The 19,959-nt window shown below is 43.8% G+C and overlaps 1 protein-coding gene and 1 long non-coding RNA gene across 5 annotated transcripts in view; both read right to left on the reverse strand.

The window, feature by feature from the left end:
* Nucleotides 1–19,959, reverse strand: part of PTPRN2 (protein tyrosine phosphatase receptor type N2) — a 931,942-nt gene that overhangs the window by 798,005 nt on the left and 113,978 nt on the right. The gene's annotated exons all lie outside the window — the stretch shown is intronic.
* On the reverse strand, nt 7,231–17,602 carry LOC111773324 (uncharacterized). Its single transcript, XR_002807709.2, has 2 exons — nt 17,471–17,602; nt 7,231–7,493 (listed from the first exon to the last, which is right to left on the reverse strand). It is a non-coding gene; the product is annotated as an uncharacterized lncRNA (long non-coding RNA).

Genomic DNA, 19,959 nt, shown 5'->3' on the forward strand with positions numbered 1-19,959 from the left:
AGTGAATGAATGAATGGATTTTTCCAGACAGTAAAGAGGGATTGTGATTTTGATATTAATTTTAGGGCTCAAAACTATTTACTCTGTTAAAGTTATATTTAGGAAGAACATGAAATAACATGAGAAAATATGTATTATATAATTTCAAAAGAGAATTATAATAACAATACGTCTATAGATGCATAAAACACGTCCAAGTGCAAGAAAAATACTAGGAAAAAAAGATCAAAAGCAACAATGGTTGTCTCAGGTGATAGGACCATGGATCCCTTGTCTTCTCCTTGCTCTTCTGCACTCTCCAATTTTTCTTGAATGAAGAATATTACTTTTAGAATGAAAAATAAATAAATAAAACTCTGCCCTTTGGACCCTGCCAGCCAGCATCCTTTGCTTAGAATGAGCAATGCCAACAAGCAACTATACCAACATCGAAACTCTCAGAGACTCGTTGCGAGTCCCCTCCTCATAGTGACAAAGTGACACAGGAAAATGCTGCTCCAGCTGCCAACACTTTGTAAGCAAACACCTTACTTTTCAGGTACAGACTGAAGGAGCCTGTCTTAGGATAAATGGAAATGAGTGGGAAAACAAAGTACATTTTAATTTTTTAAAAACTCTTATCTTAAAGGAATCAATTAAAATTTGAGAACAGGATTATGTAGAAAAAATCGCTCAAATGACCTTTAAAAATTATTAATCAGTATTACACTTTTTCACCCACTTCTCCAAGAGGAGTATCTGTGGAGATTTTTAATTGAGTTTGATTGGATCCCATCTCTACTCAAGTGTCCAGCCTTCTCCAGTACCATCCTCACTGTCAGAGACCACGTTCATGAAATGAACTAATTTCCACAAGAGATGCTATAAAGCACTTATGTAAGTATACTTTAATCTCAGATAATGCTGCCTTATGATTTGTGGGTTCTCCACGTCAACATGGGTAACCAAGAATTAAGTGTATCACTCACAGATAATATTCTTAGGAGTCTACGTGAATTTGTGAATGGATTGGCTCCTTCTATTTTTCACCAGACATTTATGCAGACTTAGGCAGGAATGCTACTTCATGCCCATAAGCCCAGGTATGGTGGGTAGGTGAGGGTTACATTGTTTGTGAGCAGGACTCAAGGGCAGTCAGCAAAGCATGGCTCCCTACATACAGGTGGACAGTACCAGTTTTCTTTCTCTGCAGGCTGAACGGAGAGGTGATAATTGCTTTGCTTCCCCCAAAGAATAGCTATGAAATCCAGGAATAGGGCTCAGATAAGAGACAGTGCACAGACTGGCCATGGGGAGGAGGGCACTTTGCCCACATCTGGGAGTGCAAGCACTCCCAGAAGCCTGTGGAAGCAGGCATGAGGCCACTTGCCCCCATCAGACAGGAGAAGCCAGCGAACATCAAACCGGAAGCGATTTCTACTGTGTATGGAGTGTAAACCCATTCCTGAGGAAAAGAACAAGGAACCCACATGTGCCAGGAAATGGCTGAGGAGCTTTCTTTACGCAGGTTGTTTTTGTCACACTCCTGAAGCCCAGGAGGCAGGCACCACTCCCTCCACCTGTGGCTGGGATGGCACTGGCTAGAGAGACTCTACTTGGTCTTACACTCCACAGTGGCTCAGCCTGATTCCAACCCAGCTGCCTGTCCCCAAACCAGCCCTTTTTACCTGTTGACAACAAGCCCTACCCATAAGCCTCTAGGAATCAGGGAGGAATTAAAAATGGAATTTCCCACATTCTCAGAATGGAGAGGATTTTGTCTTCTGGCCTCGTCTCCTCCTCACTGGAACTACTTGCAGCTCATCTGCACCCCATGCTCCGCTAACCTACTCACCATCCCCAGCAATGCTTGTGCTCTCCATCTCCACTGGGAAACACCACCCTGCTGAGCTCAGCTCAAAGACTGCACTCTATCCAGTGTCCCTGACCCCAGCTAGAGAAAGCTCTTCCTCCAGGAATTCCCACAGCACTCATCTATACCCCTGCAATGTCCAAAGGGGTTGGGTAGGACTTAGCCTGCTGCAAAGCCATGTGAGGTTGGCTATGTTTTAATGTGCAGAGACCTGGAGCATCCTTGCACCATTCAGCCAAGATGATGCAGGGAAGGTGTTTTGCATAGCAGCCTGCAGAGTTTGTAAAAGCGACTCAAGTTCCAGCCAGATACAAGTATAGCGAACACCTGGTTGACAGAGTTAAACAGAAGCTACCCTACAAGTGGAACAACAGACCAAATAGAGAGCCATGTGTCACAAGAAACAACAGACCAGAGCCCTTACAAGTTTGCTCCTTGGGCATTGCAGTACTTGAAGAAAATCGGAGGAAATACACAGTGTGGATTAAGCATACAGTAAGGAGGTCACAATCCAGAACCACAAACGAAATCCCAAAATAACTTTGCAAATAGATAAGGCTATGATAAACCACTAAAAAGTCCTGGCCAATTAACAACTACAGTAAAGTTGCAGGGTATGGAATCAACTTACAAAAATCAGTTGCTTTTCTATACTCCAATAATGAACTTACAGAAAGAGAACTCAAGAATACATTTCCATTTGCAATCACAACTAAAAGAATAAAGTACCTAGGAATAAATGTAACCAAGGAGGAGAAGGACTTATACAATGAAAACTATAAGACATTACTGAGAGAAACTGATAATGACATAAAGAGATGGAAAGAGATTCCTTGTTCATGGATTGGAAGAATAAACAGTTAAAATGTCCATGCTACCCAAAGCAGTCTACAGACTCAACGCAATCCCAGTCAGAATCCCAATGACATTCTTCATGGAAATAGAGCAAAGAATCCTAAAATTCATAGGGGGCAACCAAAGACCCCGAATTGCTGGGGCAATCCTGAGAAAAAAGAACAAAGCTGGAGGTATCACGATCTATGACTTCAAAATGTACTACAAAGCCATAGTGATCATAACGGCATGGTACTGGTACAAAACAGACACACAGATCAATGGAACAGAACTGAACGCCCAGAAAAAAATCTACACATCTATGAACAGCTAATCTTCTAAAAAAGTGCCAAGAACATACAGTGGAGAAAAGATAGTCTCTTCAATAAATGTTATTGGGAAAACTGGACAACCACATGCAAAAGAATGAAGGTAGACCACTATCTCATGCCATACACAAAAATAAACTCAAAATGGATCAAAGACTTGAAGATACGTCCTGAAACTAATAAAACTCCTGGAAGATAATATCAGTGGTACATTCTTTGACATCGAACTAAAAAGGATCTTTTCAAATACCATGTCCTCTCAGACAAGGGAAATAAAAGAAAAAATAAACAAGTGGGAGTTCATCAGACTAAAGAGCTTCTGCAAGGCAAAAGAAACTAGAATCAAAACAAAGCGACAACCCACCAATTGGGAGAAAATATTTGTAAATCATATATCTGACAAGGGGTTAATCTCCATAATATATAAAGAACTCACATAACTGAACAACAAAAAAACAAACAACCCAATAAAAAAAATGGGCAGAGGAGATGAACAGACATTCTTCCAAAGAAGATATACAGATGGCCAATAAGCACATGAAAAGATGTTCAACATCACTAATCATCAGGGAAATGCAAATCAAAACTACACTAAGATACCACCTTACACCTGTTAAAATGGCTATAATCACTAAGACTAAAAATAACAAATGTTGGAGAGGGTGTGGAGAGAAGGAAACACTCATACACTGCTGGTGAGAATGCAGACTGGTGCAGCTACTGTGGAATACAGTATGGAGATTCCTAAATAGAACTACCATATGACCCAGCTATCTCACTACTGGGTATCTACCCAAACAACTTGAAATCAACAATCCAAAGTAACATATGTACCCCTATGTTCACTGCAGCACTATTCACAATAGCCAAGACATGGAAGGAACCCAAGTGCCCATCAACCGATGATTGGATAAAGAAGATGTGGCATATATATACAAGGGGATACTACTCAGCCATAAAAAAGATCAATTCATCCCATTTGCAATAACATGGAAGGACCTAGAGGGAATTATGCTAAGCAAAATAAGCCTGTCTGAGAAAGACAAACACCAGATGATTTCACTCATATGTGGAATATAAACAAACACACGGACAAAGAAAAGAGTTCAGTGGTTACCAAGGGAAGGGGGGGTGGGGGGTGGACACAGGGGGTGAAGGGGAGCACTTAGGTGGTGACAGACAAGAAATAATGCACAACTGAAATCTCACATTGATGTAACCTATTATGAACTCAATAAAAAAATTTTTAATATATTAAAAAATAGCAAAAGAAATACAGCCTTTACACACTAAAATTAATTAATTAATTAATTAAAAGTTCTGGCCAACAGAACTATGATCATTTATGTGATAAACCTGAGTAGACAGTGAGGGTTAAAAACAGATTGTGCCTCTGATTAGAGTAAAACTCTACACAGAGAAAGGAAATAAACACGTAAACCTAGTAAGAAATTGAAGCAAAGGATGGAAATTGAGTAACATATTTAAAGTAGTTTGTCTTTGTAACTAGGATGGTTCTAATATATATCTTGTTGTCATGTTAAGGAATAAACAATTTTGTTTATTAAGCCACAATTTACTAAGGAACAAATCATTTTATTCCTGCGTATCCATGTCTTTATAGCCACCTGTCTGTTTCCCCAGACATGTCAAGCCCGCAGGGTGGTGCAGCTTCAGTCTTCTCTTCTCCGACACATTTCAATACCAATCAGATGCTTTTAAAGTACCCAACCTTTACGGGGTTCTGGAAGCAATACGTCCATGTGTATTTTTTCAAACTCATTTGAATGTAATAACAAATAAAAAGTTTCTTCAGTCCTGCAAAGGTTGGAAATTGATATAAACATAAGAGTCAACAAACTTTTTCTGCAAAGGACCAGTGATTAAACATTTCCGGCTGTGTAGGCTGTGCAATCTCTTTGCCCTCCTCACTCTGCCCTAGTGGCAGGAGGGCTGCACAGGCAGAGGTGACCGAATGGACGTGGCTGTATGCCAATAACTTCTCTACACAGAACAGCAGCAGCTTGCCAACCTGGCCTAAACCGTAAAGATCAAACAACTTTGCCTGAAAATATTAACTAGAACTCCTTTAGTGTCGAGCCGCAGGACAGTGGCTCTCACCCCTCACAGTAAAAAGTACTGAGACTCGGACTCCCACACCCCAGGATGCTCTCCTCCTCCATCCTCCCATCCTCTCTGCCCCTCCAATGGCTGCATCGTCTTTCTCTCTTTGCTGGTTCCCTGGAGCACAGTGAGGAAGCACGGCCCTTGGCCCTTGGGAGCAACCCACGTCACATTTCCCCGCACCACTCAGCAGAGAGGACTCAGGGCACCCGCCGCCCAGAGCCCAGTCTGAACCAGCCAGCTGGGCCGGGAGGAAGTGAGTACACATTGCAGTGGCCCTGGTAACTGTGTGGGTGGCGGGACAGCACAACATGCCCACACAATGACACAGTTTTCTTTAAAACTTTTCCTGTTCTTCAGTCACCAAACATTTATGCATTCTCTCCTAAATGCTAGGCACTGCATAGAGAGCAGTGAGCAGGTTAGCAGAGGCCCTGCCCTCATCTTGGGGAACACAGAACCTCAACTGGAAACAAGCTCCACACAAACAGCAAAAACAACACATATGTCCAAATCTCCTGCCTGGACACCCACTGCCCCTCCCACACTCACCCACCCCTGTCCCCACCACAGAACACACAAGCTGGCCATCCCCTCACTGTGCAGACAAGGGCAACTCACAATGGTGGTGCTCACTCCCCTGCACCCTCCCTCCCCGTCAGTGCCACATGGTAGACACAGTATTTATCTCTCATTTACATCTGGACCATCATTCACTCAAAAAGTGTTTGGTGAATAGGAAATGAATGAGGAAAAATGAGCAAATCCAATGTCAAAGATTACGATTCTATTTATCTTTATCTTTAGCCTCAACAGAAGTATAGCCACATGTCAGATCATCATAATAAAAGGCACAAACAGGCCCCATATTGTCAATGTATTAAAAACCAAAAATCATAGCTCCTGCGTGCAATGAATATATTATATAAGGCCACCCTACAGCGTGAGTGCTCCCCCTTCTGCAGGAGGGCAGCAGCCACCTTTCACAGGCACCTACTCCTGGTAGTCTATCACAGTCTCGGAACGCAGGCCTGTCTGCAGAGAGTAAGGAATAGAGTCTCCAATCTCTTCATCAACTGCTGTGCTCAGGGCCCACTTTGGGAAAACACAGAAGATGACCTGAGTTAATCTGCACTCCCTACGACACCCCCTCACTGCCACTTTCACTCCATTCCAGAAAAACAACAAACAAAGCACACGACACCGTGACCTGGCAACCAGCATGGTGGCTTGCATAGCTAACATCTAATTAAGTTTTTAGTAAGGAAATTTTCAAACATACTGTACAAAAAAGTAGGGCAGACAATACAATGCTGTTCATGTATCCATCAACCCAGTGCAATAATTATTCTACCTGCCCACCTGTCTCCTCCTGTCCCCCACCACTCTTCTGGGAGGGGTTGGAATAATTTAAAGAAAATCTAACACTGTATGGTATGTGTGTCTAACAGATTAGAGCTTTTAAACAGTATCATCACAAACCCATTATCATACATAGCAAAATTAATAATAGTTCTTTAATAATTTTCTAATGCCCAGTGTTAAATTTTCCCCAACTGACTTTTAAAAATATCATCTTGCAGTTGATTTGTTCGACTCAAGAACCAAACAAGATCCATACGTTTTATATAGTAATGTACACAGTGGATGGACTAAATAATATTTATTGTTTTAATATGAACCAGACGAACTCTAACAGATTGTGATGAGTTTTCTGAATCCCTTCTCTAAATCTTCACTTCATAAAGCCTTCCTTAGCTGTTCTGCAAAAAGTCCAGCCTCTGTCATTTTTTTCCTAATTCTGCTTCCCACCTAACTCTGGCAGAACGTTTCTGGAACCACCAAAGAGGAAGAAACCCTGCTACCTCAGCATCTCTAGCACAACATCATCGGATTCCTCCTATAGGGGGTCTCCCCACACCAGCCTAGAGCAACGTCACAGAACCTATAGATAAAGGTGCTGAAGCGGGGCCGGGGGAGCCAGCGAGCAGCACCGCAGTTATTACATCACGACGGCATCCACTCTAGAACCTCCCTTCTCCAAGGTGTTAAATCTAGTCTCCCAGGGAATTACGATAAAAACAGGAAAAATCATGTTTTTAATCCTCTGGAGTGTTTTATTCACATCCTGAATTCTCACAGCAAGGTCAAAACTTCACGTGTCTGTGACTGAATTTCTTCCATCTGGAAGTGTTCCAATTCTCCTCTGAGTCTGCGTAGATGGATTTTTACACCTTCTCTTGAGTTTTAGAAATTAGAACTTTGAAGAAGTGGTTGAAGAACAAGGTGAAAGGGCCTTGAGGGAAGTTAGTTCTGTGTCTCCTGCGCACTTTCCTTCAGATGAGACGCCATCTCTAAACACAGAATAAAACAAACCTTACTAAACATTAAAATACTCTTCCAGTGAGTCTCCGCGAGTCTGTGCCAGCCTGTGCTTTCCACCTCCTGTCCCTCCAGGTTCTGGCAACCCTCCCTCCCCTGAGGCCCAGTGGTACTCACAGCACAGCTCCCAGGCCAACTGGCCAGAAATGTCAGGGCACTCCTGTGGGAAACCTGCGGTGCTTAGAAAACTGATGCCCGGGCCTCACCCCCTAATTCTGATTTAATTGACTAGCGTGAGGCCTGAGCTTTGGGGTTTTCAAAAGCTCCTGATGGTTGTAACAGTCTCCTGCACACACCACCAACTCCACGATGGCCTGAGGGTGACTGCGGGAGCCACAGCGGGTACCAGCAGCTCATGCTCTCATCCAATCCTCCCAACAATTCTGCAACAGGAATCGTTTGCCCCCACTCTCCACATGAGGAAACTGAGGCTCGGAGCAGTTAACTATCTGGCAGACTTGGGAGTCAAGCGCAGATCTCACTAAATTCCAAGCCTGGGTCCTTGATAACACCAGGTTGTGCCAATTCCCCACTCACAATTCCGAATGAGGAGGGGTTCATGTTCATGTATCCATCAACCCAGTGCAATTATTCCACCTGCCCAACTGTCTCCCCTCTGCCCCCACCACCCTTCTGGGAGGGGTAGGAATAATTAAAGAAAATCTAGGGGCTGGCCCCGTGGCCGAGTGGTTAAGTTCTCGCACTCCGCTGCAGGCGGCCTGGTGTTTCATCGGTTCAAATCCTGGGCGCGGACATGGCACTGTTCATCAGACCACACTGAGGCAGTGTCCCACAGGCCACAACTAGAAGGACCCACAACTGAGAATGTGCAACTATGTACTGGGGGGCTTTGGGGAGAAAAAGGAAAAAAATAAAATCTTTAAAAAAAAAAAAGAAAAGACAATCTAATACACTGTATTTTATGTGTGTCTAACAGACGAGGGCTCTCACCACCTCTTATCCTAGCAGCCAGCTCCTATCCGCCAGAGCTGGCATGGAGTGAATCCACCACATGTCTTTGTCAACTGGGTAGTGGCACTGCCCTTAGGCCTCAGGGTCACACAAGAGTTGTACAATGTTCAAAGGCAGGCTTTCCAGCTCAGAGAGGACAAGCAGACAAGTTGGGCAGGGAGCATTGCTAGAAAAATAGGAATGGGGATAGGCAAAAGAGGGCAGCAACCACAGGGACATGGAGTTAGGCTACTGTCTGGCGACACATAGGACCTGGGTCTGGCTGCCCTATTCTGGACTTACCCCACATCCAGGGTGACCAGGACTTTGGAGACCATGCATTACTATGTCTCCACTTTCCAGGGGACAGACAGAGGGAGATAACTTGTCTGAGGTACCCAGGGCCACAGCAGTGTCCGGACAGGAACCCAGAATCCCCTGTGGCCCTGGGTGAATGGCTGCAGGGGCCATGGAGAGGACCCCTCGCTCTGAGCTGCCCCTGCCTGCCTGGCCCACACAGCGATGCAAAGACCACTGCTCAGTTGGATTATTGTCATTTCTCTTTCTCCCTCTTTTTCCTGAGGGCCACACACAAAGGACTCAGAGAACAGCACAGCGGGTATTCTCAGGACCACGCTAAATGAAGTCCAGCTGCCTGGTGGCTCTGCTACCAGTGCAGCAGACTGTCCATGCCGTGGCTCTGGGCCTCCCGCCATTTCTCCATCACAGAACCATGGACAAGGAAACTGAACTCCAGGGGCACAGCACCTCCTTAGTGACCTTGGACTGACTTGTCCCAGATTACCAGTCCATGCCCTTTCTCCGGCAGAAGAGCATAAGAGGGTCATCTATACATCCGGGTGTCTAGACATGAAAGTTCATCAGTCAACCCAGCATGAGTGGTGCCGCTCCCCAAAATTGTCCTGGAAGGTCCCTGGGGAATGTCAAGGCAGCACCCCAGCTCCCTCCCAACTGTGTACTCCAAGGCATGCTCTGATGCTGAGGACAGGAATGTCCACCCACCTCCAGTGTAAAGACTGGATAAAAATTTATAAGAGCAGACAGTAGTTCCCGCAGCACTTCTGAGGGCAGAGTGTTTCAGGTATTATAGAGAAACATTCTCCCTATGCAAGGTGGCAGTGAAGGAAGAGAGAAAGTCAACTTCTCCCCATAAAGTTGGTTAGGAAGAATCTCCTTGTAGAGATGCAAACCCATGACCTCACAGACTAACTTCCTCATACCCCAGAACCTGTTGCCAAGAAACAATAGTACTTTCTTTTACAAGGGGAGGTCTGCCCAAAGGTTGTATGGCTCCATTTAAGGTAAGAAAGTGACCTCATAAAGAAGCATAAGGGAAACCTCAAATTTCCAAATTCCCAGTTTTTGATAACTTTCTTCCTGGTTACATGAGCAATAAAATCTTACAGCATAAAATTGGAGCGTGCAGAGAAACATGAAGAAAGAAATCATTATAGACGTATTTTCTTCTAAGGTTTCTCTTTGTATAATTATTTTTAAACACAGTTGAGTTCATTCTGCAGTCTCAGTCTGTCACCTGCCTTTTCTTCCATCAGGAGGATTTCCTGACCACTAAAAGCTCTTCATGACCATCTCCAGAGGCTGCTGCACCACAGCGGATTTGACCAATCTCTGCTACTATTAGTCACATAAGTTGTTTTAGTTTTTCCACACTATAAAGAAAGGTGATAAACATCTTTATATGATATTTTCATCACTCCTTTATTTCAACACTTCTTTAGGGTAGATTCCTAAAGTATGAGTTACTGAGTTTAAAGGGTATTAGCATATTTAGGACTTTCAAGAAAAACAACTTATTCTCACTATAGTAGCACACAAGTTCTGTCTTACTAGAGCACCAAGCACCTGAGTGAAAATCTTTCCTAATTTGATAGAATAGCTTTAGTGTTTCCATTTGCATTTCTACTCATTATTTATGGATCCTTTTTGCTTCTCCCATATGACTCATTCACATCCTTTGCCTCTCTCTCCTTTCTACATCCACACAGCAGGGCACCTGACCAGGAACACCTGCCCCCAAGCCTTAACCACAACCCTCCCCATATTTCTCCAAACACAAAGCATATTGTTAGGCTCTTTCTGCAGGAGCTTGGGTGTGCTTGTTTATCCCAGGAAGTCACCTCTCAAACATGATGCAGTTCCTCACACACAGCAACTTGGTGCCCCTGTCACGGCAGGCCTATGAAGACCTCAGATCCCCTCACAGCAGAGACCAACCAGACCATGCTCCTCAATACGCAAATAGGAAAATGGAGGTCCAAGAGAGATGAACTCATAATCTCCTTCCTCCATCTTTTCTCATTTTCTCACATCCACCCATCATCACTATCATCAGCATCATCAGCATCATCATCATCATCATGGCCATCATCACCGTCACTGTTATCATTGTCATCACCATCATCATCGTTACCATTATTATCATTGTCATCATCATCAACATGGCCATTATCATCACCATCCTTGTCATCACCATCATCATCACTGTCATCATCACCATCCTTGTCATCAGCATCATCACTGTCATCATCACCATCATCATCACCATTATCCCCATTACTGTCATCATCATCATCACTACCATCACCATCAACATCATGGCCATCATCATCACCATTGTCACCATGATCATCATCATAACCATCATCACCATCATCATGGCCATCATTATCATCACCATGATCATCATCACCATCATAGTGTCACCATCATCATCATAATCATCATCATCACCTCATCACTATCACCATTATTACTATCATCACCATCACCATGGCCATCATCATTGTCACCATCATCATCATCATCATCATCTGCTGTAATCATCATTATCATCATCATCACCATCATCAGCATCATCATCACCATCAATATCATTATCATCACTGTCACTGTCATCACCATCATCATGACCATCATCATCATCATAGTTGCTGTGCCATTTATTAAATAGTACCTTTGTGCTGGGTTCTATGCCAGACCCTTTATGCTCATTATCACTAACCTTCAGATAAATAATATTATCCCCATTTTAGACACAAAGAAGTTGAAGTTCAGAGAGGTTGAGTAACTTGCTTAGGATAACACAGCTATCTAGAGAGGCTGTAGAGTAGCTCAGATTATAGACTGATACAAATTCCAAATCCAGCACTAACTAGCTCTGTGATGATGGGCAGTTCCTAAATCATCCTGGGCCTCCTCTCCTATCATGGGACGACACTAAGAGTGCCCACCTCCAAGAGGTTTTGTGAAGAGACACCATGGTGTCCCTACAGCCTTCAAAATCCAGCCCTCTCAAGGTCCTTCACAATTTCCTCCTCTTCCCTGAGCCTATCTTGATTCTCACACTGATGTCACTTCTGTCCCTCCCTTCCTTACCCCTTGAATCTTTTCTTGGTGGTTCTCTCATGACCTCCCTTATGCCATCTCACATACAAGTCATTTGTGTGCTGCTTTATCCCTTCATTAGCCAGGAGCTCATTGTGGGCATTTTTCATTATAATAGCAGTTTTACCTAACAGTTGCCAGGTACTGCACTCAACATTTTACTTGCAATATCACATTTCACTGTCATAAAAGGAGGTATTATTATTATTATACCACTCTATAGACAAGCAAACTTTGGCTTAGAAAGAGTTAGTACTTGTGAGTTCCCAGAAGACTGGATTCTCACAGTCATATTTGGCTGACTCCAGGGCACACGGTCTTTCCCAAGTCATTCTATATCTCCGCCCTAAACACTGCCCTAAACATACGCATCCAACAGCCTCCACTAGATGCTCATTAAGACCCGGCTACATGCCAGCCATGTGCTGGACTTGGGCTGGGCAAAAACAAGCCTGGTCACTGACCTCCTGAGTCTACAGCACAGAGAGCCCAGCGTCATGTGTATGGTCACATGTGCTGAGCTTCTCTGCCTGGAGATGCATTTTCAGGCCTTGAACCCAGATCCTCTCCCCTCTCACCCAGCGGTCTTCCTGTTGTATGATCCATCTGTGCAATGATATAAAAGACATCCATAAAGTAAACACAGAATTTACCTCCTCACTTTATATGGCATATGTTAAAGTCATTGGCCTCCAGAACTCAGGTAATTCTACTGCCAAAGACCTAGTAGCCCCCAGAGCTGACCCTGTTCCTGCGTTGTATTGTGGCTAACTGTTCACATTCCTGCATTCCCTGACACCCTATCCTATTTCTACCTGACAAAATAACAGCTTTACTGTAGGCAGTCTAGAACAGAACTGGAATTTTGTGGCTCAAGTGAAATGGCGCACATGAAATCTTCCATAAATGGTAAAACATTGTGCAGGTATTAGTAATAATCTGTAGCATTTTTACAGTCTTCCTGCCTCTTGGGCTGATATCCTTAATACCGAAGTACAGAATACTGTCACTCAATTAGACAAGGGTTATTTACCTAAAACAGTTTGCATTGCAATCCACAATTTCTTAAATGGCAAATTAGTCATTTGCATTGATTTGCATGTCCACAGAGAAATATCTTTTATGGTAATGATGTTCTTGCTAACAAACCATAGAAGTAATAATGAGGAGACTGAATTCCCCCTCCATAACTTTGGCTCTGTTGCACAAAGCACAGTTGGCAGTTTAGTGCATATCATTGAACTTTTAGGGCAAGAAGCTTTCTTAGAAATCATCTGGCCGAGTGGTTCTCAACTCTGACTGCACATCAGTCACTTCAGGGAGCTTAAAAAAAGAAGAAAGGGGGGCTGGCCCCGTGGCCGAGTGGTTAAGTTCACGCGCTCCGCTGCAGGCGGCCCAGTGTTTCGTTGGTTCGAATCCTGGGCGCGGACATGGCACTGCTCATCAAACCACACTGAGGCAGCGTCCCACATGCCACAACTAGAAGGACCCACAACGAAGAATATACAACCATGTACCGGGGGGCTTTGGGGAGAAAAAGGAAAAAAATAAAATCTTTAAAAAAAAAAAAAAAAAAAGAAGAAAGGAAGAAAGAGAAAGATAGCTGATGCCTGGACCCCTCCCCCAGCCCAGAGATTCTGATTCAACTACGCCAGGAGAGGCCTGGGAATCAATATTGTTTAAAGGCTTCCAGGTGTTTCTAATGAGTAGCCAAGGTTGGTAACCACAGGTGTAGCCAAACACCTAATTTTACAGGTGAGAAATCTGGCACATCCAATGGAGAAGCGACTTGAATAGAAGGCTAAGAAAACAATTGCTGGCAGGGCCCAGACTAGTCCAAGTCTCCTGACTTCCAGTCCAATATGTTTGACCACATTGTGTGTACAAATGTACACGTGCACACACACACACAGACACACGTAGCAGATGAATCAATGGCATCAGGCTTTCAGATTAAGAAAAGGAAAATATCAATTCACAATGAGCAGACACAAAAATGTGTAAAGTTTGAGTCTAGTTGTTTTGTTTGTGTTTCCTTTTAAAGAGTGAAGATATAAAATACAAATTGTTGATACACCTTCATTTGTGACAGGGAGGAGCCTTCCAGCCCTGGTGAAACAGTGGGCATATAGACACATGACTCAGTGGTTTAAGTCCATAGACTGGCCTGAGCCAATTAGATTAATAGATGGAGTTGATGACTCAGGCACAGGCTATGTGAGACTGACAACCGGCCCTCACCCCTCCCCACCACTCACAGTAGTTTTGTTAATGCTTGAGTGCATTTTTGTTTCCTGAAACAAACAAAATCCTATCCAGGTCATCAGAATTGCCAAATAGCGTTTGTTCATGCTACTCAGCACGTGAGTGAGAAAACCTAGCCAAAGGAAAACATAGGAATGGGGATATTTTTCCTACCAACATCACAACAGGGTCTGAAATGTTAAAAAATAATCAAGTAAAAGTGGAAGAATTCCATTTGTATTATAGTCAGACATGGTTATAGTGTTTTATTTAGACAATATAAAATTTATTCCATTTTGCTGAAGAACTAAGACTGACCAATAGGATCAGCTATGTGTTTTCCTAGCAGCTTATGGGATCATCTGCTTTTTATTTCTTACATGCATCTTCGAGAATCTCAAGTAACCCGACTCAAGGGAACTTCCCAGGTGAGTGTCCTGAGACGAGCCCCACACTCTCCTTCAGAAGGGCCCCCCAAAAGGCCCACACAGGGTTTCATAGCTGCCTTCCTTACAACAGCCAAACACTGGGAACAACCCAAACATGGCCATTCATGGAAGGGATAGTACTCGGCAACAAAGGAACAAACGTGTGCAGTGGGAGATGAGGGCAAGAGAGAGCCGAGGTGAAGGACAATGCCATTTTCCAAGGTGGAGAACAAGCTCAATATACATCCCCACGTTGGAAATAATGTAAAAAGAGTGAAATAAATACAGAAGCTTGAGTGCATATCTCAGTAAATTTTTATACATCACCTAGAATTTAAGGAATGGGTGGGAATGCATCTTGGTAGGTGAGCATTGAAGGCACGGGGGTGGGAAGAGGGCCTGCTCTGTCCCCAGGTGAGCCCCCTCCACCTCTGGGGCAACCAGGGTCATCTTGAAGATGCGGCACCACTATAGGGAGGAGCTTTAGGACCTGCACAGTGACCAGACCGTCACCCTCTCCCACTCTCATTTGTCTCTGCTGGAATGGACTCCAAAGGACTTAAAAACCCTGGTCATCATCACTCTTTTATTTTTTTTTTAAAGAAAGCAGTTTTTTAATTTTATTTTATAGAATTTTTTTTAAAAAAGATTGGCACCTGAGCTAACAAGTGTTGCCAATCTTCTTTTTTTTGATTCTCCCAAAGCCTCCCAGTATACAGTTGTATATTCTAGTTCTAAGTGCCTCTGGTTGTGCTATGTAGGACACTGCCTCAGCACGGTCTGACAAGCGGTGCCATGTCCGCGCCCAGGATCTGAACCAGCAAAACCCCAGGCCGCCGAAGCGGAGCGCGTAAACTTAACCACTTGGCCACGGGGCCGGGTCCCCTCATCATTCTTGATAAGACCAATTCGCGTCTGAACCACAGCCTTGTTTAATCGCTATTTGAATGCATCCATTAATCTTGCGCTATTTCCAATCTCTTCACCATGTTATACTACTCACAAGACTGGACACTTTACCGTGAGCTGACCTGACTTCTGCAAACCAGACTGCTCAATGACGGCCCAAGCAACCTGCTTCAGGGAGCAGGAGGTCTGGGGAGGCTGGAGGCCTGTTCAGACAAGCCGCTAACACCTGAGAGCCCTTCAAACCACTGTGTTTCCCTCCTCCTTTCTCTCCAAGCACTTTCAGAAGATCCATTTTATTTTAAACAAAGATCTGAGGGGTTTTCTTTCCAAAAATGAAGGAAAGAACGGGAAAGTAAAGTGTCCTCCTGTCAAACCTCACAGCAGGAAGCTAAGGAATGCTCTTCTCCCTCTTTGAAAGATAACACCAAATGTCCACATGGAAAGGTGGATCTTTTCTTCGGAGATGAGGAAAGTCTCTGCAGAACCGACCTCTCTCTCCTCCCCCTCCCTCCTATCGATAAAGCCCACAAGATCTGCTGGTAGTCTCATTTTCCAGGGTCTCACCCTCAATGCAGCACTATCCAGTTTCCAGTCTCTGGATTTCTTCCAGTTCCGAGACAAGTTTAAAACCCCATTAACAAAACTGATTTCAAGCCAAATGAATAAAAGGTGGGGATTCTATATAAATTGTTTTCTCTTATTTCTGAATATACAAGCAACCAAGAACCTCCCCAGATTGATGGGCACCCTGGCCATAGCATCTCTCCAGGGTTTGCGTGTGTGAGACTCCCGATTCATTCTATCACTGAAATTCATTCTCAGGCAAAAAGAGGACACCCAGTCACAAAAGACAACCAGCTTATTCAGCAAATGCTCTCGGGCCCAGCCACAGTTCCTCTGGAGGTTCCATGGAATGCAATTATTCTCACTTCAACACCCATCTAACCAATATATGACCATTTCCTCCCTTTTGCCAGCATCATAAAGAGTTCACAAAAGGAAAATAACTGTTACCCTGGATCTCAGTAGTGAAGCCAGAAAAATACATTTCAAAGGCACATAATGGCGAGACACACTGATGCCATGGGGCTTAGAAGCAAACGGTGAGTTCAATTGGACAAAGAGTGGGAAGACCCCTGGGTCAGCTGTGGTTCTAGATCAGATTCTGCCCCTGCTTCACCCACATTTAACAACTATGAGACCATGTTTGCCATCTGCTAAATAAGAACAAAAATACCTCAGGGAGAAAACAGTCACTCAGGATGCTGTGGAAATCTAACAAGATAACATATGTGAAAAACACTCAGAAAAGTATAAAATCCAATGCAAACACACTATTATTATTTAATGCTAGTTCCATGTTACAAAAGAGCCATGACAGGTGTTAATTCAGCAGAAATCTCTCACAAGCTCTGAGCCCTGGTAACAGACTATGGCAGGTTGCAAAACAACCCCAAACCAAACTTGACCACGTGAACTCAGCCGTGAAAATCACCCAAGTCAGCGTGTAACAGGGACCTCTGACATCACCCACCCTTCAACTGACGTTCAACAGACAGACCCATTTCTATGGAACCTGAGCTTCCAACGGGCGCAGATAAATGCTCCAGAATGGGCAGACTGCACCTCTGAAACACTGAGGGCTCGTCCCAGGGCTGCATCAGGGCTTGTGAGCTGACTGTCCACATGTCTTCCCAACTCTACCTGCAGTGACATTATTGGCTAGAAATCAGCCCCGTGGGAATATTTACATCATGGAAACTGGCTACAAATCAGCCCCCAACCCAGAGCTGGCTGTTGAGCACTTACCAACACACCACTGGCTGAACCACTGGAATTAGGCCTGACAGTAACCCATGGATCAAAAAGAATAAGTTTTTTTTTTGTTAAAATATAATCTTTAGGACCCAAGTTTAGTATAAAATTTTGCTTTAATTATAAAGGGTTTTGTGCTTTTCAAAGTGGCACGAGCAGGGATATACATCATTCACCTGGTCTCTTGGTCACGGCTGAAAATGTTAACGGCTCCTGACCCCAATGCCAACTTCCAGTCTCCTCCAATGCCTCCAGAAAGATGAATCAAAACTAGATCAGGAGCTAGAAGATTTCTCTAAATATTGCAGCAATTCTAAATTCAGAGTCCTACTAAGGGGGAAAGAGCAATGGTGCAAATATGTTAAAAGTTAAGAACTGTTCCTGCCACAAACCCATGTCCACTCTCTGAATAAACTGTCCCTGTAAGGAGCCGTTTCAGTGCGTGGACGTCCCCATGGCTGCTGAGCCCAAGCCTGGACGGGCATCCTGGAATTGGGCTGGTCCCCCATGGAGAGCAGAGACATAAAGGTGCTGCCCACGTCCTCTGCGTTCAGGCAGCGCTGCTGTAGACTGGGGAAGACTGCACTGTGGAATCTAATGTGCACCACGGCCCTGCCCTCACCCATAACATACTTACAACCACCATGGAGTGGATTCTGGAAAGGAGGAGGAAAGATTTCCCAACTCTGTGTAGCGGTTGCTTCGTAAACTGCAAAGTGCATTCCTCAAACATGGGGACAGTCGTAGGCTCAGAAAATCTAGCCTGGTTCAAATTAAGCTAATTAAAACTCCAGTTTTGGCTTCAAAAGAAAAGCCAAACCAGCCAACTACCTAATAGTCAACAATGACCAAGTGGAAAAAAATAAACTGTTCTTTTAAATATTAATCTTAAAAAAAAAAAACAAAACAGGTTGGCTATAAGTACGTTAAAAACCAAAATGTTTTAAGCATTTGAAAGGAAAAGAAAATATTTCCAAGGCAAAATTTACTCCAATATAAACCTCAATATTAACATTTCTTGGCTCTAAGAATCTAATTTGCTTGTTTCACCCAGGCCCTGGATATTCCTTTCCAAAAGAATCTCTTTTCTTATTCATTGGTGACTTTCTTAGGTAGACACCAACATCTAGTACTTATAAGACAAAACTGAAACCAGAGCATAAACAAACTAGCCCAGACTGAGGAGGACGAAGCAGCTCCTCACTCACACGTCTGCGCGGAGCTGGCAGCATCACCCATTCACAGCTGGCCATTCATCACAGCAAACCCAGAACCCAGACAGAGAGGCACAGCACACTGCGGGGCTCCATACATGGAATCTGCTCATTCATCAAACGGTTGATTAAACTTTCAGATCAATGGTAGGAAGGCCAGGGGTCCTGGACAGTGTAGAAAACTCTGTAATTGGCACTTTCAGTTCATTTTCCCCCAGAGAAATGCTCCAAATGGTTCTGGGTTTGGATATGCCACAGAAAACATGAAATGAGTTTCATCTATTAGGTAATTCATTATCCTCTTCCCTCTTCAAAATTGGAGATTTTGGAGAGTTAATTCTATTAACTGATAAATCAATCCAGAAACCAAGGTCAAAAGGAAAAAATAATATTTCAAGAACATCTTAATAAACCTGCACGCCCCCATGCAGGAGTGCTGTACTCCTAGTCAGAAGTCTAGCAGGAAAATGGGGCGATTCCTCCTTGCATCCCAGTTCCTCCATGGGGAGGGGTGGGACTTTACAAGGTGGAGGTGGAAGGGAAACCCCTCAGGCAGGACAACATCTGAGGACGGTTAGGAAAGCAGGCGGCCTCAGCTCAAGTGTCCTATCATAGAATTGTCCTGGAGAGAGGCCAGGATGTGGCAAAGGCCACGAGGTGGAACGTTTAAACTATAGTCTGTGGATAGCCAACATCGTGAGGGCTTCACCTGGCAATGGTGAGTACAGTGTGGAACTACAGCAGGCCACCTCAGTGCCCTCGGGAGCAGAGCATGAATGGGGGCCAAGGAGCTGTCCTAATACTAATCTGAAATCCCAAGGTAACATATGCACTCGGTGGAGCCTATTTCAGTTCACCGTTAACTGATTCTAGTAGTGGGAATTCCAATACAGTCTAAGTGGGGACCCTTACGCAGCCTAAAGGGAGAAGTTTAAGAATCAGAGGACTCAGAACCACACTGTACAGAAATGCAACACCCAAGAGTTCATTTTGTTAACATCCTGACTCAAGGGAAGACCACAGATCTAGGCTATGAACTTACACTTATTATTACTCATTGGGATTTGAATTCCTCTCATTGTTTATTCAGAACAATAAAACCCTCACATTATTTCTCCAGTGTAGACATACCTTGGAGATATTGTGAGTTTGGTTCCAGGTCACTGCAATAAAGCAAATATCGCAATAAAGTGAGTCACACAAATTTTTGGTTTCCCAGTGCGCATAAAAGTTATGTTTACACTATAATGTAGTCTATTAAGTGTGCAATAGCATTATATCTAAGCAAACAATGTACATACTTTAATTTAAAGGTATTTTATTGCTAAGAAATGCTAACCATCATCTGAGCTTTCAGCGACTCATAAGCTTTTTGTTGGTGGAGGGTCTTGTAAAAAAATGGAATGTCTGCAAAGTGCAATAAAGCAAAGGCAATAAAATGAGGTACACCT

The sequence above is a fragment of the Equus caballus genome, chromosome 4 (genome assembly GCF_041296265.1).
Source record: "Equus caballus isolate H_3958 breed thoroughbred chromosome 4, TB-T2T, whole genome shotgun sequence".
Taxonomy (NCBI): domain Eukaryota; kingdom Metazoa; phylum Chordata; class Mammalia; order Perissodactyla; family Equidae; genus Equus; species Equus caballus.